The sequence below is a fragment of the Condylura cristata genome, unplaced genomic scaffold, assembly GCF_000260355.1.
Source record: "Condylura cristata isolate star-nosed mole 26May11 unplaced genomic scaffold, ConCri1.0 scaffold00009, whole genome shotgun sequence".
NCBI lineage: Eukaryota > Metazoa > Chordata > Mammalia > Eulipotyphla > Talpidae > Condylura > Condylura cristata.
In genome coordinates, this window is record NW_004567110.1 from 11,924,696 (window position 1) to 11,947,789 (window position 23,094).

Genomic DNA, 23,094 nt, shown 5'->3' on the forward strand with positions numbered 1-23,094 from the left:
CCTGGCCAAATTGTTCATAACTGCTGTGAAATTGGACTGATAAAGGAATGGCACCACTGAGTGACAGCCATAAAGTCACAGCCCCCTTGCTGCCCCAGGAACTGGGTCTGACTGGATGTACCCCAGGCTCAGTGCCTCCTCTCCATGGCTGCTTCCAGATGTGGAGGTTGCTTGGAGTGGCTTCTCTCACAGGGCTTCTGTGCCAGTGGCTCCCACTGGCAGACTCGATGGGAGAGACCATGTGCAGCTCCAGCTGGAAGGGAAGGCAGGAGGTCGTCAAACACTCTCGGATGTAGTACGGAAGGTGCAGCCAGCCAGCTAGTGCAGTAGGTGTGCTTACTTCCCTTCCAGGCACTTTTGGGGGGTTATCACTCTCTTGCTAGTGCTACTAACAGTCCCAGAGACTGTTGAGATTCAGCTCAACACCTGGCCTTTCATACTTTTTCCTTTACTACCAAACCCGAGAAACTGCATTTTTCAGATGCCCTTGACAGCAGAGTTGGAGTTAATTTTTGTGAACAAAAGGCACTTGTGTGAGATCAGAAGCCAAGTAGAAGGCAGCTGCCTGGGGGTACCTGGGCTCTGCGTGGCACCACTTTCTTCCATCTGCACTGCCAGCCCACCAACTACAGGGTAAATGAGTCAAAAATCAGGATTTTCCTGCCCTCCCGCCACTAACACCCGTGACTAACACCTGTGGTCTTGCACGCACACCTGTAATTATGGACACCTGGGCTGGCGTCACTCTGAGGCGGGACTACAGGAGGACAGAGAGAGGAGACAGTCTGAGAAACAAAGCTGGTCTGTCCCCTGATTCAGCATTAAAGGCCTGTAAAAATCTACCGAGGCTCGAGAATTATCTTTTTGTCAGTGAGAACTCAAGATGAACCTACGTGGCCTGGGGTGGTTACAAAACACCAGTGCTTGCTAGGACTCCTGTGGTCCTCACTCCATGGCTGTCTTCCTGACAGACATGGACTTGCACCCACGGGTACCCCAAGAGCTGTGGTTAGAAATAGGTGTGCAAGAGCTGGGGGAGAATTAGACCTGTTGCACAACACTGTGGGGGAGGGTCAGACAGTGTGGGTAACATCACTGCTCACCCAGACCTCAGGCTGGCAGCTTCTACCCAGACAGTGCCAGAGGCCAAGGGCATGTGATGGAAGGTGCTGTTGAGCAGAGCTATCTCGGAGTTGCGCAGGCCGGCCCTGTCTCTGCCCTCAGCCCTCAGGAACTTGCCAGCTCTCTGGCCTTCAGGTTCCTCCAGGGTGGAAGGAAAGTGAAACAGGAAGGTGATGCAAAAGTCCTTTGCAAATCTAAGGGAGAAGCCTTCTTCAGATGAAGATTCCTTGGTCCCCAGGAAGGACCCTTAGACTGAGCAGCAGCCTGGACTTTCTCATCCTTCTGATGGAGTCTGCCCCTCCGTGGTGCCCGTGAACGCTCACCTGTCCTCTGGACCTGGCACACCCATCCGGCCTGGCCGTGCCACTGCTGGGGCTCCAGAGGCGAGGGCGACTTTGAAGGAGCCCAGCGGGGTGAGGGCACACACTCACGAAGTCCGGAGCAGAGGGGCTGGAGGCAGAGGCAGTTCCTCTGAGTCTGGAGATGGAGTTATGGAAACTTCTAGAAGCAGAGATTTCTAAACCAAGACTGCAAAGGGGAGCAGGTGTTAACCAGATAAAGGGGTGGCATGAGAGAGTCTCAGGTAGAAGGCACATGTCTGAACAGAAGCCTCTGGAGAGCAAATGAGCGCTACCGACAGTTTGGATTTACCTTGGTCAGTCTGGGGCACGTTCTGGGCCCAGGTTAGGCTGACTTATAAGTTCCCAGTGCCAAGGGTGTCTACGTCACCTGTTCTGAAATCCAAGGCACAGGATGCTCCGAGGCCACAGCTTTCCGTGCCTTTGTGGTTAAGCTGAGCCACGAAATGAGGGGCTCCTTCGGGACCCCGAGGAGCTTGGCCTGTCCTATGCTCCACCAGAGTGGGAGAATGTCCCCGAGTGGAAGCCCCTCGAGCCAGGACCTCCTCCACCCTCTCTCGCCTCTGGCCCCTGCTCCTTGTCAGAATCGGATGCCCTCTCTTCTCAGGATTGGTGGAGGCCAGGAGGCCTGTTGTGATTTTCCACCTGCACCCAGACAGGTGCTGTTCACAGGAGAGCAGAACAACAAGGCCGTTCTTCCAGCCAAGAGCGGGAGCAGCTGGAAGTGAAGCAGAAGAGAAGGCAAGAAGACAAAGCCAAACAGTGTCTGCTCTGCCAAGCTCTGTCTCCTTCCATCTCTGTCTTCTTGAGGTTTGCTCTCTTGCGTCAGATTACAGCTTCGGGGGCCTTCTCCAGGAAGCCCTGCAACCCTGTTTTGAATCGACTCTCCTGCTGTTTTCCTGGTATCTGTACAGCTGTGCTTGTTGACTTACCTGCCTCCCCCAGTAGACCGAGGTCTTCCCATTCAACAAAAGTGAGTGAAACCGCTTCTATGGCCCAGACTAGGCCCTGGGCGGTCAGGACAAGACCCTGGAGTGGCCCACCCTTTGCCAAGGGCGCAGACTGGTGGGCTCAGGGCTGGTGTCTCATCAGGTTTGTTTCCCTGGTGAATACAGTGCTTGACACAAAGCAAGCCCTCAGTCGCGAAACAGCGAACGAGGGGGCTCTGGCACTGTGGGCGCGTCGATCCAGTTCCTAAGAAAAGAAGAGCGCGTTGGAAAGTAGCTCATGAGTGAACCTTTACAAATTACTTCTAGGTGGTCTTCCCTCTCCCCTTCCTCTGGGGCCAGCTCCCCGGGCACAGGTCTGCCTATTGGCTGTGAACACAGGTACCGGGGATGTGGTGTGGAATTGTGTCCAGGTGAGGAGGGAGGCCAGCAAGTGGTTGCAGGAGGTGGGCTGCTACGCCTTTAGGGAGTAGGGAGCCTGAGACCAGAGGCTGGGATGTCGGTTGCAGAGCTTAATGGGAGGAACATTTTAGCCCCCACTTATGCAATGGCGAGGTGACAGCTGCCTACATTGCCATCCAGGAAAGACACCTGGTTTATATCAGCATCTCCAGCGTATAGACTAAGTGTTCAATACATCAGAAACCTTGCTTCAGGAATGACGTCGACAACCACTTATTACCGCCCGGAAGGAGACTCAGCTTCAGTTCGTCCTCCCCACGCTTGAGCTTGGATTTGGGCTGCTCATTTGAACTGGGAGGAAAATGTGTTCTTCATTATTCCTTCAGATCTGAAGACTACTAGAACCTCCTACTGCTTCAGCCTATAAAAGAGATGATGACTTTGGTTTCTCATGGGTTATGTTGGACTAAATTTATGAGGGACAATTAGCCTTTTATGGCTTAGCAACTTTAAGCACATTGATGGATGTACCAAGACACCAAAGACAACTTTGATGTATAGCTGCAATAATACTGTTTGTAGTAAAAACAAAGAAAAAAGTAGGTTCTGGAGCCCTAATATTTCACTTCCGGCCCTGGATGTATAACTAACTAGAAGATGACCTTAGGCGCATCTGTTACTCACGCAGAGCTGCTCGGTCTTCTCTGAGACATGGGGAGGCGGAGGGCCCGGCCAGATGAAGCCACCACCTTGCATTTTGATGTCTCTGAATCAGTGGCTTGTTTACCTGGATTCCTGGCTGGGATCCATTTGAGTTGCTTTGAAGACTCACCGGCCCCAGGCTGGCCCTCCCCTGGTGACAGGACTCGCCCTTGACCTTGCAGGGTCCCAGCTTTCTGCTGCATCTGCTGCCAAAGGCAGTTAGCACCCCAGATGCTGTGTCATTCCGAGTAGAAACCATCCAGTGGGCTCTTCATCAGGGACCACTGGTCACATTGGCTTAGCCATGGCAGACACCAGGGCAGGGGTTTGGGGGACCAGGCGTGAGAGAGAACCCAACCTTTCTTCCTTATTTTCTTGCTTTGGTTGTGCCACCAGGACTCCAGAGAAGTGGCCCCGGCTCCTGGGCACCAGTGGTCGCTGGGGTTCTCTCCCCTCTGCTTGTGCCTCTAGCCTTGGAGTGATAGTGGCCTCTTACTGTTGCTAGATCTGGGGGCTTCCACCCTCCTGACTTGTCCCTTAACCCTGCCCACCTCTGTGGAAGAAGTCCCTCTTTGGCTGGGTTCTGGGGTGAGATTTCCTCTGAGACTTCTGACTGCCCAGCTCTGGTCAGTGCTTCAAGCCTGCGATTATCTAAGGCCTCCTCACAGAACTCCATGAGGCAGCTGTTCACTTCCTGTTTTATACCCAAATCAACCGAGACTCGGTGAAACCCAGCGACTGGTCCCAAACGACAGGCTGGGGCTCACCTGGCCTTGATGTCAGTGTTTTTTCCATAGGTCAGATCCCATGTGAGGCTTTGATTCCTTCTCTGTCTCTAAGGCCCTTCCATTCTCCTTATTTCTCCTTCCTGGCATCTTGGCATAAGGTGTCGGCCTATCTGGGCTCTGAGTTTTACAGCTAGAAAATGTTGGTGTGCCTACCTGGGACACACCACCATCTATGTTGGCAATATTACAGTTGTTAGTTCCCACCCCTTTCTCTGGCCCACTCAGTGGGCGGCAGCCCCGAGATGCTTTATCCCTGCTGTGGGGGTGAGTCTCAGAATGGAAAGATAATGGACAGCCTAAGCCTTTGTCTTCCACATAGGCCTTGAATCTTTCTTGTTTGCCTTCAATTTGGGGAGCCAAAAGTCTCTCCTTTTATGCCTCGAGGAATCAGAGAAATGGGAGAAGAGGAGTGAACAAAGATTGTATCTACAAAGAATTAGAACCTGCAAGCCCATCCATGAAACAAATTGCTAAAATGAATCATGGTCCAATGCTGCAAATGACTCACTTAAGTATCCACTGAGATGGATCTGGGTATTGTTGGCATGGAAAAAATGTCCAAGTGTAGTTGTGAAATGAGAGAAGCAGGCCATACGACTTTTATAAGAAATGCACTGTGTTGTGACCTTCATATTGACTTGGCCCTCCTACAGTCCCCGAAGTTCAGGCCCATCGAGTCCTCACTGATTCCAAACATTGGAAAGGCCCATATCCCGACCCTACTGAGAACTCCTATTCATCCGTCAATACCCCTGCGTCTGGGCTCTGCCCTGGAGTCCCTTGCTCAGAATTCTGTGATGCCACCCAGTGGGTGGGGCTGCAAGCTACTCACGAACTTCTTGACTTCCTCACTATCGAGGCCAAGATTGTATTCAGTTTGGGGACTCCAGAGCTCAACTTCCTAGTTCTGGGAATAAATGAATGAGGGAATGAATCAAGAGAGGATGCTGGAGGAAAGAGTGAAGATGATTCATTCCTTTCATGTTTGGGCTGGATCCTTGGATCCTGCTGATGTCACACATGATGTCAGAAGCAGAAGAAATTGGCAACGGGACTTGAAAATGCCAAATGCTGAACACACCTAACGCCCCTGGAGATGTTTATATTTAAAACACATGTCTTTGACCCTGCGCTGATGCTAGCAAATGAATACATGGTAGGGGGAGACGGGCAATTTTTTTTTCAGTAAATTGTCACGGAATAAATAATAAATGGAGAAACAGAACTAGAATATCACCATTTTGTAGCCGTCCAAGTTTTCATTGACTCAAGCAAGAGTCACCAGTGGCTGCCAAAACCATTGTGTGAAATGTTGCTGGAGAATAGGAAAACAGCGTCTCAGTGTGTCTGCACAAGACTGCTGGTGATACACAAAAAGGTAACGGAGGAGCCTGGCACACACCTTTCCCACATTGACGCCGAAGCCCCTGATAAGAGTGCAGAGTCTGGGGCTCCCCTGAGAGCAGAGGTCTTCCTGCCAAAATGTGAGGTTCCCTCCGTGGTGACGGAGGCCAGGCCACACAACCGTAAACCTCACGCTTGGGGATGGCAGTGCTGCAGAGGACAAGGGAAGACTGAGAAACTGTCCCAGATGAAGAGAAAGCCATGAAGCGTGACAAGCACTGGCAAAAGGCCACTCCAGCTCGGATTCTGGACACGGAGGACAGCATTAGGGCTGGCGGAACCAGAGCACAGTCTTCAGGCGAGACGGTGTCCTCACAGTGGTGACTCTGCCACTTGGGTACTTGCACTGCGGGTCTGTTCAAAAAGTGTCTTTTAGAAGCATGAAAAATTTCAAGTGGAAAGAAATGTGGAGCATGATAAACATCTGTATACGCATTACCCAGATTTGTAATTGTTAACTTGCTATACATTTCCCCCGAAAGTGATCAAGTAAGTTATTTTCTTAGACTCTGTGATAGTATACGGGGTTACCAGAGGGGGTGGGGGAGGAAGAGGAGTGGAGGGGACAGGGCAGTGACACTGGTGCTCTGGTGGGAGGTGAGTGTGGCATGTTAGCACAGGGAGGGGTAAAGTTGCCACTAACCTCGTGGCAAGTCAATAAAACTTAAAAAATACAACACGCTGGGGCCCTCCCTGGTGGTGCAAAGGGTTAAAGTGAAGCTCTATGAAGCTCTCCACAGCCCAGCCGGGGAGTGTGATCCCCGGCCAGGGAGTGACCCACATGGCGCAGCAGACCTCTCCTGTCTCGCATTTCAGTAGATCTGCCTGTTCTGCTCCCCACTCTGTCTCTGGTGTTTACTCTCACCCCTCCAGCTCTGGCCTGTACCCCAGTTCTTGTCTACATAAATAAATAAACCTTAAATAAATGAATTTAAAAAATGACATACCAACTGGGACAAAATGCACCTTTTATCTATATGTCAAGATATTTCATCTCTCCATCATGCATCTTTCTCCAATAAGGACATTTTCTTAGACAATACCCATATCATTAATACATGTAATGTTTACAAATAATTTCCCACTTTCATCTGAGATCCACCCATATTCAGATTTCTCCATTTATCTCCTAATGTTTGTTAGGGTTTGTTCACACTAGAATCCAATGAAAAACCATAAATGACACTTAGTGGTTCTAGAAGAAAAGCCTTAAATTTACGTCCTAGATCCGATCCTTATTTTCTTTATCTTCTAGTGTGTCTTCTTTCCTTCCTTTCTTTATGCCCTCCCTCCTCCCTCCTTTTCCCTTTCCACAACATTGATCAAGAGACTGTGACATATTAGGCTTTGGGGGATATAAAGATGAGTCAGATAGGACCCTTGCCCCAGGGATTCCACAGCTTAATGAACGAAGAATAGTTAGGGTGAATGGATAATTATAAACAATGTGTGAGTGCCTGGCCAGAGACTGGGTATTCCATAACTCTTGGCAGCTTCCACCACATGGGGAGAAAAAGAAAAAAGAATTGGTTTAAGGAGGCATTTGGAATAAACAACTAAGTGGACGTTTTATGCGTGATGTGGATTGCAAATCCCTTTCAAATGTCAAATGCCCTTCTTTCTTTTGAGTGAGCAGGAATAGATCATTGAAATCATTTGACACCCAAGATGTTGAAAGTCTGCTTTGATTTCTCTCCTTGAACAGCTCCTCCCAGCCGTGTCTCCCATTCCCAGCCAGCCTTCCATGACCACAAACAAGAAAGCCAGGTTTCTGGCCGGGAGCCTTGGGAGGGGATGGGGGAGTCCTTGGGAGACAGAGCCCTCAGGGGTACTCCCACATCAGCCCATTTGAACGTGCACATGTGTGAGAACCATGCTCCCTGGTTTGTAGTGGTCTTGACGGCTGGATGAGGGCTGGGGCTTTGCTGTTAAAAGCAAGGGCTTTGGGCCCTCCCTGGTGGCGCAGCGGGTTAAAGCACAGCACTGAGAATCTAAAGCCGCTTCCTCATGAGTTCGATTCCCGCCTGCCCCGGAGGTGACCACATGGCGTGGCAGACCTCTCCTGACCCGCCCGCTGCTCCCCGCAGCAGTGTACCTCATCAATCTGCCTGTTCTGTTCCCCACTCTGTCTCTGGTGAAGCCTCTCACCGCCCCTGAGCCTCTGTCCTGTACCCCAGTTCTGTATGCACAAATAAATAAATCTTAAAAAAAAAAAGCAAGGGCTTTGGTGGCAGAGAAATCTGGGTTCAAATCCTAGCTGTGGTGCCAACTAGCTTGTACAACTGTGGATGGGATCCTGCATCCTTGAAGAAATCTCTGAAGCCTAAACTTCACTGCTCTGAGGTGGAAAAATGATGCAATTCCCCAGTGCAGAAGGTCTCAGCCCTGGACTCTGCTTCTTGGAGACCCCGCCCACCATTCTTAGGCAATCTGTCCTGATCCCCTCCACAGGGAGGTCAGAAGCACCACACAAAGCTGCTTCTGGGAAACACATGGCTTTCAAAAGCCCTGAGAGAAATCCAGGCTGTGCACAACTCAGTCCTCAGCCTGGCTGCCAGGCTGGCGCCCGGGAGGTCACCGCTGCAGGGCAGAGACCCTCCTGGGAGACCGCAGCCAGTCGAGGCCAGCGGTGCCCTTTCCAGGCTTCGGGTGAGAGGACCCTAAACACAGGGTCCTCTTCCTCTGCAGCAAGTGCACTGTGAGTGTCGCTCGGCTGAGAGAGAGGCAGGGCGATGCTCTCTGGGTTTGGAGGAATATTCCCGTACAGCCTGCGTTTTAGTTTTCCACGCTACCGTTCGCTGCTCTTTAATTAAAAGCTGTTTATGGGCACATATGCTTCTTCAAAGTTCCCTGGGGAGCTTGCTGCCAATCTCTGCTCACAAGTTTTAGAGCTACCGCCCTGAAGCTTTGTTTAGCTCACTGTTGTTTCGAAAAATCTCCCAGAGCCTTGGGTTGAGGGCTGGCTTTCGGGGTTTGAGAGGATGGCCAAGTTTGTGATAATCACTGAACCCCAGATTTGGAGTGGGCAGTCATCTGGTCTAAACCACCTGAGAAAAGCAAGCATCAAAGAGGTGAAGTAACCTGGCCGGAGTCAGGAGCCTGATGTGGAGTGTAGATGACAGGCGCTGTCAGGCGTTTGTGGTGGAAAAGCTCTGCACAGGTTGTGTGGGGGTGATAGATGAGGTGGGTGGGGGTGAGATGGGGCTGGAGGCCAGTTAGGAGACAGTGTGGGGAAACAGCCCAGGGTCCCAACGGTGGCAGCAGTAGGGGGTGGGGTGGAGAAGTCATTTAGAGAGATTTGGGAACTAGAAGTAGGAATCTTGGTGTTTGGTTGAAACCCAGGTGAATGATGTGTGTGAAAACTGATCCCCAGACTTCTCGCCTGGACCACTGGATCCTGGCCTCACCACTCACCAAGACAGGAAATGGCAGGGGCAAGTTCTGGTGGAAAATGTAACACATTACTTTTGGGATTTGTGGTGGTCCTTAAATCAAGTTTCTCTATGGCTCGGTGTTTAACTTTTTTCTACTTGGCTTCTTGTTTTTATCAATCCTTCCATCCATCATTTGTCCTTCTATCATCTAAACAGCTTTATTGAGAAATAATTTATAAACCATAGAGTCTACCCATCCGAAGTGTGTAATTCACTGACTTTTTTTTTTCTTTTAAAGATTTACCAATTTATGCATACAAGAACTGAGGTCTAGGCCAGAGGTGCTGGGAGTGAGAGGATTCACCGGAGACAGAGTGGGGAGCAGAACAGACTGACTGAAATACCCTGCTGAGGGCAGCAGTGGGCCAGACAGGAGAGGTCTGCTGTGCCATGTGGGTCACTTCCCTGGCCAGTGATCAAACTGGTGCTACAGTGGCTGCAGATAGCTTCATAGTGGTGCGCGTTAACAACTTGCACCCCAAGGAGGGCCCTTCACTGACTTTTAATATATTCGCACAGTTGCCACAATAAATGGGAGAACGTTTTCATTATCCCACGAAGAAATCTCACACCCCTCAGCCCACCCCTCTTCCACTGCCCTGGCCTCCCAAACTACTTCCTATCTGGACGTTTCATATAAATGGAATTATAGCCAATGTACTGAAAAATGTAATCAAATTCAAATCTGCATTTTCAGTTATCACTTCTGCAGCCACGTGCTGGGCCCATACTGCATTGACAGTATGACAACTTTAATGACAAGTTTAATGACAACTTTTTCATGTCCAAGTGAGGGTAACATAACTTGAACTGAAGCAAGAGGGGAATTTAATTTACCTACATAACAGAGAAAGATGGCGTGGACCTAACTTTAGGGTAGATTGGATCAAATGGTCTCACAAGTCCTCTCTCTCTCTCTGTTTCTCTTTGTGTCTTTCACCTTCCTTCTCTGCTTTACTTTCTATAATCCCAAGGAAAGACTGATTGGCCCAAGATTTGTGTCTCAAACGTGGCCATAAGAAACAAATCCAAGGTATATAACTTAAAATATATTTTGTTTCACTTTACATCTGTTTTATATAATATTTACTTGTTTGGGGACATCCCAAACCATGTTTCGATGCAAGCAAATAGCATAAAACTTTGGCTGTTTTTCAGGTTCTTTCCAAGTAATTATTTGTTTTTCCTTTTTCAAGGGTGGGGTTGAATTAGGGTGACTTGGCTTATTTTCAAGTTTGGTTGTTCGAGACAGATGGTTTCTTGCTTTGTTACACAGTATGGACTTCTTGTTGGATTCCTGCTAGTTAGCATCCTGACATTGCCTATACTCTTTCAGTTCTTCTTCTCTTGCCTCTGTTTTATTTACTCCTACTCATCTTTTAAAATATAGGTCACGTCTCCTTGAAGAGGCAACTGTCTATACCTACCTTATCCCTGTGCCCAGCAGTTGGCACAGGGGTAAATGAACACATGCATGAGACAAAGTACTCAAGCTGATGTAGCTTAAGAGTATCACAGAGCTTTTATGTCAAGTAGGAATACACTTGAATGCAAGTATCAGACAAATACAGTGAGTGGTGGGTTAATAAATAGAGGTTTATTTTTTCATGTATCAACAAGTATGAAAACATTTAGCAGGACCCTCCCTAAATGTGCAGTGGGTTGAAGCACAGCATTATGAAGCTAATGGCAGCCACTGAAGCATGAGTTTGATCCCCAGCCAGGGAGGTGGCCCACATGGCACGGCAGACCTCTCTTGGTCCACTTGCTGCTCCCCTCAGCAGTGTACTTAGTCAATCTGCCTGTTCTGCTCCCCACTCTGTCTCTGGTGAATCCTCTTCTCCCCCCACACCTATGGCCTGTACCCCAGAGCGACAGCTCTGGTTCTGGAACTCAGTGGAGCCATCAGTGCCTTCATCTCAAGGTCATCAGTGTGTATGAGCTAAGCAGAAGGAAGGTTAGTGGCACCCACCATGCAGGGGTCTTCTGTGGATGCCCCACTAGCCAATCCCAGCTGCAAAGGCAGCTGGGAAGTTGCATTTTCACTTGTAGTATGAACAGTGTTTTGTTTTTGGTAGCAGGAAAGAATGGGGGAGGGGGTTGGATATTTACCAACCAATGGCATCCACCAGATATTTCCCTCCATGTCCCAAAGTTAATAGATTTGTGGTGAGACCCTGATAGGTATTGTAAGACTTGTCCAAACCTGGTACAGAAAGGCACTTTGATTATTAACGTCCGTCATGGGTGCGGGGTAGGGCATGTGGCCTTGGTATAGATTTGTCATCTTTGGTCCAACCCGTAGATGAACCCACCCACAGGTGGATCGGTGTGCTAGACCATCTTTTCCCCCTCTCTTACTGACCTTCTTACTCTGATGCTGAGAAGCAGATTCTGCTGGGCTAAGATCCCCTCTGCCTCCTGGCTCGAGTTCTCACTGGTTTCCACACACTTTGCTCACAGTCTTGTCCTCTTAACACACTACCCTCAAATCACCCAGGTTAAGCTTTCCATCTCCTTCCTGCAAGGCTCCAGGTGAGGTAGTCTGCAACGCTGCGGGCCCTTGCTCCCAGTCATGGCTGGGTTCCTTGAAGTCCAGGGCAATGTGCCCTCCACATTCTCCAGGGTGCTCATCTTGCACTATGTCATGGGCTGTGCTCAGAAGTCTTTAGATTCATTTTTATGGATGAACCTCTCAGGGCCAATGCTGGGGTTTATACATATAGCCAGCTATGAGACACTCCAGAGGAGCTTTCAGGAATCAGTAGGAGGGAACTGACACCCACTTGGTTCTCTCCAGATTGGATTGTGAGGCCAGTGAGAGTTGTCATTTCTGAGAGCCGTTGCTGGAAAGTGGCTGTACAGCAGGTGGCCTGGAAGGACAAATGTACCCACACCTGGTGCACCACAAGCCCACGTGCTCTGTCTTGTTCCTGCCCCGGCACCCTCTCCCCACCCCCAAGGCCCTAGGGTCTACATTCTGAAAACGGCTCTGTGTTGTAGTTAGATACCCTCACCCCCAATCCTGTGTGGTGAAGGAGGTGGGGGAGGACCCGTCCAAGGTCCTCAGAGAAATGCTTCTTAAAATTGAATGAATGTGTCCAACACCTGGGGAAGGGGTCCAGTTGCCGTTGAGACCGAGCAGTCTGGGTGGGAACCTGGGAGTCGAGTCTGCCTTCGTTGCAAGCACTGAATGGTGCTGATGCTGCAGATGTCGGGAGCACTCACGGGGAGCAAGCGCGTCCGCGAGGCGGTGGCCGCTGCCTCCTACGCATCGCTTCCTTCGGTTTATGTTGCTTAATCGCATCAGCCGAGCAGAACTCTTTGGGTTTCGAGTGCCAGCAACTCTACTCAAAGATTTTCAGCTTAATTAAAAAAAAAAATACAGTGGCTTTTATAAAACTGAGAAGAGAGGAAGCTTGCTTTAGACACGGCAGGATTCAGGGGCTGAAATAATGTTCCTCTCACCACAGCCACCACCACAGCCACAGTTATCTCCCTCACTGGCGTCGCCAACATCTTGTTTCCTTTCGCTGCTCTCCTGCCTCTTTCTCGAATTTTTGCCCTCATCTGCTCGGCCGCAGCCTGCCTTCCTCTGGGCTCGCTCTGCTGGTGACTCCAGGTTAACACTGCCCTGGCCATGTAAGTGGAAAAAGGGAACCTTCCTCTCAGTGTTAGGGGGAAGGATGTCCTAAAGGAACTCTGCAGTCTTGTGGACCCCACCCCCTACTCCACTACTCCACACTACTCCCAGCAGTACCAGGGAGAGAACTGCGAGGACCCAAGGGTGGAGCTAGCAGGAATTCTGGGACATTTGGGGGATAATTAGGGTGGGATGGGATCTCTTGCTCTTCCTCAGGAAACGGCTCTCCTGACCTGGTGGCTCCCTGTTTTCAGTCAGCCTAGCCCTAAGGTGTTCCACTTACTTTGTATCCTGCTCTCTTTCCCTGGGCTGTTTCCTATCCCTTTCCCCTTTTGTAAATAAACCCATTATTGACCCTTTTGTGTGCACCTGCAGTATGGCTGAATTGTGAGCGTGCGGGTGAAGCCCCACAGACAGGCGCGGGTGAGGCCCCACAGACAGGCAGCCGGGTCCACTCTGGGCTTCCCTGTAACACCAGCACCTGAGGGCTCCTCACCATGCTGTGCGCAGCTCTGTACGTGGGGCTGGGGTGCCATTAGACTCCCTGTGGGCGGCTCAGCATCATGAACAGCCCCCCGAAGTCTTCTGAGTGGAAGGAGACGTGAGTGAGAAGGCCGGTGGCGCTGAGACACAGGACAGACGGAAGTAGCAGATGTTACCCCTCTCCCCTGCTCGCCACCTCGTCACGAACCCCGCCAGCACCCCCCTGAAAATGCGCTTTCCTAGTCTCTGCCATGCCTTCATCATGCCCAGTGTAGAACAGATAGCTTGGCGGATTTTGCTGGGTCGTTAAAAGAGCACAACTGTCTTGCCTGTGTATCTGCATGGCAACCAATCACCAAGGCCTTTTCTTTGTGCTGAAATTAAAATCCAAAGACACACGGCTCTGGCTAGGTTTTCCCTTTGGATTCTTCAGGCATTTAATAGTGTCTCCTGCTGTCTTGCTTGAAGAATCTATTTAAATTGCTTGAGAGCAGCAAGCAGAACTGCAAGGGACATAAAAGCAGGGAGAAGCAGGATGGGTGTGCTCATGGGTGTGCTCATGGGTGAGCTGGAAGGACAGGCGGCAGGCGGGGGCGAGGTCGGTCTTCCGTGGGAGACTGAGGGCCGGGCACCACGGGAGGCAGTAGGCAGGGAACTTTTTTTTTTTCTTTTTCAGGTTAGATTACAGGGGAGGAGAGGCCAGCCCAGCACTGTCAGCTTCCGGGGGCAACCTGTTAGCGCGCAGTCTCCGGTCCCACCCAGACCTCTGAGTCAGACGCTGGCACTTGCCCTTAGTTTTGAAAACCACCGGCCCAGCTGAGTGTTGCCTAGGAGAGACTCTCCACCTCCCCTGGACAGAGCCATGGAAAAGCCAGCTTTCTCAGAGAAACAGAGGTTACCAGCAGCCCGAGGGAGGAAGAGACTTCCCTCAGGTCACAGGAGAGCAAGGGGCACTGGGTGGCCTGGAGGTGTCACTGTCACTCGCAGGCTCCCCTCGGCACATTCTATGACCTATTTGTGAAGACCCTGGAGGAGAGTGGGTCTTCTCCCGCCTCGCCTCCCCCGTATGCTCCCGTATGCTCTTATATTTATTTTTTTAAAAAGATTTTATCTATGCATACAAGAGCTGCAGTGTAGGCCAGAGGTGAGGGTGTGAGAGGATTCACCAGAGACAGAGTGGGGAGCAGAACAGGCAGCTCTACTGAAATCCACTGCTGAGGGGAGCAGAGGGGAGACAGGAGAGGTCTGCTGTGTCATGTGGGTCGGCTTCCTGGCTGGGGATCAAACTTGTGCAGTGTCTGCGGAGAGCATCATAGTGCTGAGACTGAACCCCTCTGCCTCCAGGGAGGCCCCGTATGCTCTTTTAAAAGCCCTTCTAGTGCTGTGGACCCCCTTCCCAGTGGAGAGTGACAAAGGTGTTCATTATGGGAGGGGGCTGGGTCGGAATGCTGAGGCCAGGTGCCTGGGGCTGGACAGCTACGAAGAATGAGGAGCAGAGAACAGGTTATAAAAATGTTTAGTCTTTGCTTTATTGAGTTACAACAAATGAGCAACCAGTTAGAAAAATTGTTTGTTTTATTCAAACTCCCTAGCATTTTATTTGTGCAGTGTACTCAAGTGGGGGTGGTGGTGGAAGAAGGATTGCAAACACAATTCATATTGCAACATTTACACCAGCTATGTCTCTTGGTTTATCTTCTGTAAAAGTTAGGTCTAAGTGGAAAAAAAAAAAGTGCACTCAGGAATCTAAAATTGGCCCAAAAACAAACACACAAACAAAAAAAAAAAAAAAATCAATTCATGGTGAGGCTTCAAGCTGCAATCTTGTCAAATATCACACTGAGAAAAGGCGGTTAGGAAAAGAAATGAAACCCAAAGCTGTTCATCTTGGTACCATTGAAACAGGAAGATTCTTTTGTTTGTATTCCACAAAAGTCCTGGTCACACCAGCAGATGTGACAGCCCTTTTTGCTGGTATCTCCAAGGTGTTTAGAGAGTTCACCCTCTTGATACCAGTTCTCCCTTGCCGGCTGGGCCCAGGGTCCTGCCCAAGAGGCCAGTTCAAAAAAATAAAACAACAGACTCTTCCCTCTTCCCAGGCTACGCTGGGTCCCTACAGGCAGCTAGGGGAAGAGCCAGAAGTGGATTTGATTCGGAAGCTCTGTCACGTGTAAACCCCCTTCCAGTCATGACAGATGCCCAATCTCAGCCCTTCCAAGGGAGGAACTGCCCATGTTTCAGGCTCCTTGAAGCACGAACTCTCCCTACCTCAAATCCAATAGACATAATGGCACTAATGCTAACACCCCCGTCCCCAAATTAATCAAAATAAGAAAAGAAAAAGGAGAAAAGAGAAAAGCACGTGTGGTCAGCCCGCCCTCCGGGGACCCTTACAGTGGTGGTGCTGGGGCAGGAAGGTGCCCTGGTAAAAAGGTAACAAAATTCCCACATTGTACAAATGGGTTCCAGTAGAGCAAGAGGCGGGGCCGGGGCCGAGGAGCAAACTATTCACAAGGACCCACTGAAAATGCAGTAGTAGGACTTTGGCACTGTGACCGAAACCCGCCGGTCCTCTGTGTCCCCACCCTGCAGGCACAGGAGCTAAGTGGTTCCACTGGGGGGCTCTGGCCCGGTGGCCCGTGGCAAGGGAAGTTCTCTTCTTCGAAGACAGAGTATCCCCTGTATCAGCACAGCCATTCCGACGACGACGACCCTGCAAAGACAACACAACCAGAGGCGAGATGTCAGGCAGGCGGTTGTCAGTTCCTGGGTGGAAGGTGGGGGGAGGTGGCTTGGATGCCTGGCTCTCCTGGGGAGAACCCTACCAAAGCCAAAGCCATCTTGGGGTGTGCAGTGGTGGTGGGGTGTGGGCCCCAGAGTCCAGCTGACTTTGTTCCTCCCGCTCCTGACCAGGGCCCAGGGTGCCTTGTCCTCCACACACAGCCCTTCCTGAACGGAGCCGCTGGGTGACCGGAGAGCACGTGTCTGCTTCCAAGGCAGGGGGGTGGCAGCCAGACCCCAGGGAGGACCACATACACCCCTGGGTGGGCACCACAGACCACAGCCAGCTCTAGCTCAGGTCCCCCAGAACAGGCTCTTCCCTCCACTTGGATGTCCACTCAATAGCAGTTAAGACTCCAGACTCCAGGCGTCCAGGCAGCTACCGACCAGGATGGGGAGTGGCAGGTCAGCACAGGGCTGTGGGATTCGCTGTGCTGAGGCAGAGTCGGACAAATCTGGGGTCTAGGACCTGCCACTTGCGGGCCGCGTGCTGAGGTCACTTATTCAACTTTCCTGAGCTTCACTCTCCTAAATCTTAACTAGTGGGTTGCTGGGAACCCTACAGGTAAGGTGTGCAAAGCACGGGGTGGGGGCTCCCAAAATACTGCTTAAGTTTTCCCTGAGGAGGGCCAGGTGTAAAACCAGAGCCTCAGGTGTCACCGAGCTCACCTGTTTGTATGTGGGTGTGAATGTGTGTGTGGCTGTATGTGTGTGAGTGTAGACACGTTTCTGTTTCCCAAACTTGTCTAATGATTGGCAGCAACTTTCTTCTTTAGCTGCAATGTTGAAATGGCTCTATTTGGCCACTTTTTTTTTTTTTTAACCATTCTCTATGTAATTTCTCAGGGAACAGGCATGATCTTCCCAACCATATGTATTAATAAAAAGAAAGTGCTGAGCAAGCACCCTTAAAAAAAAAAAAAAAGCCAAAATGCACATACAAAAAAGACGCAGATTGTAAGGTTAAAAGAACAAAGGAGACAAAGCCACGTTTCCCTTTGCAGAGATTGCAGAGGTCTGCCCAGCTCCTGCGGCCTTAGAGAACCTGGGCTTCAATGCTTCAACTCTGGTCTGACCTCTGCCAGGGCGCAGGCCTGGGCTGCGGTTGTTGGCAGCTCTCCCCAGGACAGACGGGGAGGATGCCAGATGCCGAAGGCAGGGAGGTTTCTCCATCCTGGCCATGGCGGCCCAATCCCCTTCCCTCTGGGCAGCAAGCCTTGGGCAGCCACTTCCGGGCTGCTCCTTGGGGGGGGTGTGGGGGGGGAGGTCCTCCCAGCGCCTACAGGTCTCCTCGCTGGAGCTTCCTGGCCGGACTTCCACAGCACAGCTATCAATCAGGCAGTCTTCAAATTACCTGCTAATTGCCTGTCCTCTGAGGCCTGTGAGGACAAGGAGGGTGCCCACAGTGTTCTCAGCTACAGCCTAACACCCCTCCCTTGTCTCTCCTCAGTGCTTGGCCCACACAGGATACTCAAGTCCCTTAATGAATGCAAACTGGGAGAAGAGCAGGATGTGCTGCAGCGGTGGCTGCTTACACAGGTTGGTGACAGAGTTCACATTTCAGGTTCCCTTTTTAGAGTAGCACAGTCCTGTCGATGATACGGCCTCCTGCGACCCCCCAGGCTTCCCCTTGGAATCTTACCACTTGGTCAGAGACATCCCCACAGCAGACAGCCACAACCTGGTGGAACAGTTGATCCCACAGCACCAGGCCTCAGCTTAGGGGAGAAACCGCAGGGTGGTGAGATGCATTTCCTGTGGTCACGAGTGGAACAGTTCTACCCAGTGTGCCCAGCCTCACCCTGCACACTACCCAGGCTGGACGACTGCCTGCTCCCGGTTCTTTTGTCCTGAGGACAGCCTGAATGTCAAAAATTACCATCTAATTCTTAAGCAAAATCTGCTTCCCTATTACTTTACCCACTGGGGAAACATGAAACAATTAGGATTCTTTCCCCATGTGAGAGCTTTCTGTTTCTTTAATTTTCCCTGTAGGGATTTCCTTAGCACCCTGGGGACTCAGGAGAGAATAACACTATGCTGCATAAGAAAGAGAAACAAGCATCGTGATACCAATTTGTCATCTCAATAATATGTCAGATTTTCTTTTATTGGCAGGGGACATGGTCTGATTTTAATTAGAACTGAGAGAGGAAAAAGATGGTGGCATGGAGGGGACTCAGCAACTTCCTCCTGTGCAGGGAAAAGTCAGCTTTGTCCCAAACAGTCCACACTAGGTTGCCATCCGCACTGACACATCTGGTCAGAGCTCTTTCTCAGCGGGGAAACTCTGTGGCTGGGGAAAAACTGTTGAGACATATAAACCAGGTAAATCTACCTTTAGCTGCCACAGGGAGGGTCAAAGGCAGGAGGAATCAGAAGGAAGGACTCTTCCTGCCCTGTTTCCATCAGGGGATGTTAGCAGTGGAATTCAACAGAATCTGCACAAACGGAATGGGATTTGAAACACGGGGTGGACTCCGGTGTGGTTAGGAGGGTGGCTGTGGGTGTGAATCCCAGCTCAGGGACTCTGGGTGGGTTACTTTGCTGTGTCTTATGCTCTTCAGCCATAAAACACAAATGTTTCCAGCACGCTGTTGGGTCACCACCTGGAAAGGGTTTGAGCAGTGTCTGGGACAGCAGTGTTCACCAAAGGCTGCCCCTTGTCATCACCCCAACCAACCCTCCTTTCCCTGCTCCTCCCACCCCATGCAATTCACACCCAACCTGAGCTTGTGCAACTGGGGCCCAACCAGGGCACCCGACTTGGAAAGGCAGGAAGCAGCCAGCCAAGTCCCTGTCCATACGGGAAGAGTGTGCAGCGTCAGGCAGGCCAAAGCCGGGCCCCTTAGGGACTTTCCCTGCCATTGTCTCATTTAGTGCTGGCAGTGATAGACAACTCTGGTGTTATGGACTGAGCTGTGTTCCTTCCTCCCCAAATTCAATTGATTGGAGCCCTCATCTCCATGGGACTCTCCAGGAGCTGGGGTCACCAAGGAGGCAATTGAAGTTAAATGAGGCCAGCAGGGTGGAGCTCTAACCCAAGAAGACTAGGGTCTTCATGAGAAGAGGAGGAGACACAGAGGCGAGCAGGCCGAGAGGCCAGATCAGGATACAGAGAAGGTGGCCGTCTACAAGCCAGGGAGAGAAGTCTCACCAGCAGTGACCCTAACCAGCCTCTAGAACTGTGAAGAGGTAAATTTCTGTTGTTCAAGACCCTCCATCTGTCTGTTATACCAGCCCTAGTTGACTAATAGTATTACAGTTATAGAAACTTAATAGAAGGGAATAAATAAAATGTGGAGGCATGTGGCGTTCAGGAATATTCTACCACCTGTCCTCCCTTTTACCACCAGGGTGGAAACGCTTGAACACCCAGACAGACATCTGCTGGGTGGCTTTCCTTTTGCTCTTTCCTTGAGTAGCTCTGAGGGCCTCAAACTTCCTCTACGGGGTCACCTGCACACGGAATCACATAAAGTCGTCCTTGCTGGCGACTTAGAGCAGTCTCAAGGGAAAATCGGACTGTATGTGAGAGTCCACCCGAGACTGGCTTCAAGGCCCCACTTTTCTGTGACGTGTAAACTCAGACAACTGACAGCCCCTCGTGGGTGCCACTTCCTCCGGTATCAAAGCCTTTGAGTATTTTTTCCTGCCTGGAGTTGCATCTCTTCCTCGCAACCAGGCAAACGCCTACTTAACCTTTTGCCTTTCATGTCCCACTCCCTTTCAGAGATGCCCTGTCCACCCTTAGATCAGGCCAGAGCCCATCCTCTCTCCCTACCTTCTCTCAGCACTTTTACTTTACCTTTACTCAGTGCCTTTACTTCAGGAAACTTGTCAGTGCAGCAAGTTTTCCTTTCTGTTTGATTAAAGCTTCATTTCCCGTTAGACTGCGGGCTCCAGCGAGGCCTGGCACCTGCTGGGTACCACTGTTGGCGGAGCCTGGCACACAGCAGGCATTCCACAAATACTTGGCAGATGATGAGCCACATCACTTACTGTGGCAGTCTCCAGACTGGTTATTTCCTCTCCTGGGGGCCTGCAGCCTTCCTCTGAAAAACGAGGGGGTTAGGTTTCATGGTTCCTGAGTCACTACAAGCTGCCCAGTGCCCATTGAGAAGCCCCAGAGTTAGGTAAACGGGAGCGAGAACACTTAACTTTCCATGAGGGCCTGGGGAACTGGGCGCATATGCAGCCCCTGAGAAGCAGTCAGTGATTATCCGATGAGTAATTCTCCAGCAGAACTTTTACTTGAGCTGCTCACACAGGGAAAGCAAACTGTCCCCACTCCCCGCCTCTGATGCTGTCATCTAGCGGGGCTAAAGCATGAGGGAAAAAAATCAGCAGAAACAACTGAAGTGCCAGATCCTGGATAATTGAAAGCCAAGTATCTCTGGTAATTCTCAGTTTGGTTCACAAACTGTTACTGAATGAAGCAGTGGGGATTCAGGGATTGATGGCCCTGCCTTCAGAAGTCAGGTAGAGGAGAAAGACAGAAGAATATAGAGTACAATACGGTATTTCCTCCCTCCCTCTTTCTCCCCTCTCTTTCCTTTCCTCCCTTCCTTCCACCACAACCAGCCATCCCTTCATCCTTCCACTCACCCACTCACGCATCCAAATACTTGTCTTTGGAGAGTTACTCTGAACAGAGTATGGGGGCTGAGGATTCTGGATCTTACATTGTAACCAGGATGTGGCAGCCTGGAATGTTTTCCGTAAGATGCATTATGGAAAATACTTTTCTGACATTTCAAAAAGTTTGTCTCTCCCTCAAAGCCAGCTCTGATTGTCAGGAGTGAGTTGAAAATTGTCAGACGCTGGGAGGCAGAGAAAGCTGTGGGTGGAGTTCTGGAGTCCAGTTGGCCTTTGGCTGGCTGACTGGCCAATAGCCTTTACGTCAGATTCCTGAGCCTCACCGCCCATTGTCCCAAAGGCTGAGTCACCTAGGAGGTTTTAATCAGCCAAGGCACTGGACGAGCCCTATCTTCCTCTGAGCCCGCCCAGTGCCCAGTGGGTATCACTCGTGTGAAACAGACCAGATGGGCTTTTGGGAATTCTTACGTACATGTATTGCCTTTATTGGACTAGACTAGGCAGTGGCTGGGTTTTGGTCATTTTGGCAATCTAGACTGTCTAGGCTGTGCCTGGCACAGGGAGCACTCTGCCTGCCCATGAATGGCTATGTATGAGTTTCCACTCCCACAAAGGATTAGGAAAGCACCCTGTTCTGTGGCTTGGGCTGGGTGGCCATCATGGTGGTATTGCTGTTGGAAGGGAGGGGGTCTGGGTGATTTGGTCAGGTCCTGGCCTAAAGGTGACCTCGTGTTTGCCCTGTGTAAAACAAGGGAAGAGGCCACAGGGTTGTCCTAGGTTGAAGTGACTTAGTAGCTGTGCTGAGAAGAATCTTGAGCACATGGCACCGAGCAATAAATAGAAACTCTTCGTAGTAGCAGTTCTGGGGTATTCCATATGGCCAGACATCAAGGCGTATGTCTGACAATGTCTGGCTCAAGGGCTGTGACTCATCTTTAGGAAAGGAGGAATGGATTTTTCAGCCTCTTACTGGACAGGTCTCTCCGGGAATGGCTCCATGATTGTTTGGACGCAGAGACTGAGTTCACGTGGCTTGGACACGATTCCTTATCTTTATGTCTAACCTCAGGGCCAGGGTGCTCAAAGACTTGGCACCCAAGTCATGAGCCTCTAGAAGCTTCAGTCAGAGGGACTGGTCAGGGGAGATGCCCAAGTCCTCCAGAGGAAATTCGCCTAGAGTCTGCCCGTCCCCAACCTTCCCACCATGTGTGTACCACGTAGCTCCTTCTATGAAGTCAAATCATGAATTATTCTCAGGGTCAGTTGTGTGTAACACACACTGAACTTGGCTGTATTTTCCTGAATAAGTACATGCTTAAATAAAGGGATCACTGAATATTTATCCGTTTCAAGAGACCCATGTGTTCTGTTCAGAAAAACTGTGAAGCAATTTGGAGAAATTTCTTTGCTTCTCATTTGAAAGGTTCCTTGGGGGGGGGGTGTGCCCATGATGTGGGGGAGCCTTCAATGCCACCTCTAGTGCATGATGCACCCCCTCCCTCAACACAAGGGCACTCCCAAAGGAGAAGGCTTCTCCCTTCCTTCCTTACAACCAACCGAGATTTTACAAGCAGATCTCAGCGTCTGCTTTGGGGACAGTTTTGGGCATCTACACAGCTGTTACAAGGACTTCCTGGGTTTTCCTGGCCTGTTGGTTTGTGGTGTCCTTCCACTGTACTCCCACACAGACTGTGGGCCTGTCCCCTCATGCCGGGGATCACCAAGAGCACAGCGCCTGGGAATACCACAGATGCACAGAACTTATCTGCTTGGTTGGGCTGAACCATACTGTCTGCTCAGCGGAGGAGGAAAAAGCAATCACACCGACTATGCCTTACATTGCAACAGGTCAAGGAGAGATGACAGGGAGGACGGGAGTTTTCAAGCACATTTTGACTGGACCAAGAGAATCCTTTACTTCAATGAGGAAGATAACGAGCTGGACTTCATGGTCTTATAGGAAGGAAAGAAGATGGTCAGAGAAAGATAAAAATGAGGCAGCCAGCTGGCGGTGGGTAAATGCACTACTAGTGATGGAGGTAGCCCTCTGGCGACCCCCACCCACAACTCACGCGGCTTCCTCCCGAAAAGTATGAAGAGAAAGCACATGTGATGGCAGCCTGCACCTGTGTCACATTGGTGAAGTGAGAGGGAGGCAACGGCCAGAGACTTTATCAGTAAGTGGATTCAGGGGTGTTGTAGCCAGAGCAGTCCAGGTTCATCTCTAGAAGAGCATGGAATTTTCAGACCTCCCCCAGGGACCTGGAGGGTCTTAACTTTTATTTCATTATTTTAAAAGATGAAATAGGGGGTCCTCCAATTGCCTTGGAAGTGACCGGTGGAGGGGCTAACTCACTCAGACCACCGGCACCTTGTGACCCTAAACCCCAGTGTGTCCTTCCTCGTTCCCAGCTGCCCTGAATATTTCTG

General features: G+C 50.6%; 1 protein-coding gene across 1 annotated transcript in view; it reads right to left on the minus strand.

Moving 5' to 3' along the window:
- Window positions 1-14,809: 14,809 nt before the first annotated feature.
- The window catches only part of ZHX2 (zinc fingers and homeoboxes 2), a 136,562-nt gene continuing 128,277 nt past the window's right edge, over window positions 14,810-23,094 (minus strand). Inside the window, exon 4 of the mRNA XM_004679611.2 lies at window positions 14,810-15,997. The gene's annotated coding sequence lies outside the window, so the exon portion shown is untranslated. The remainder of the gene's footprint in view (window positions 15,998-23,094) is intronic.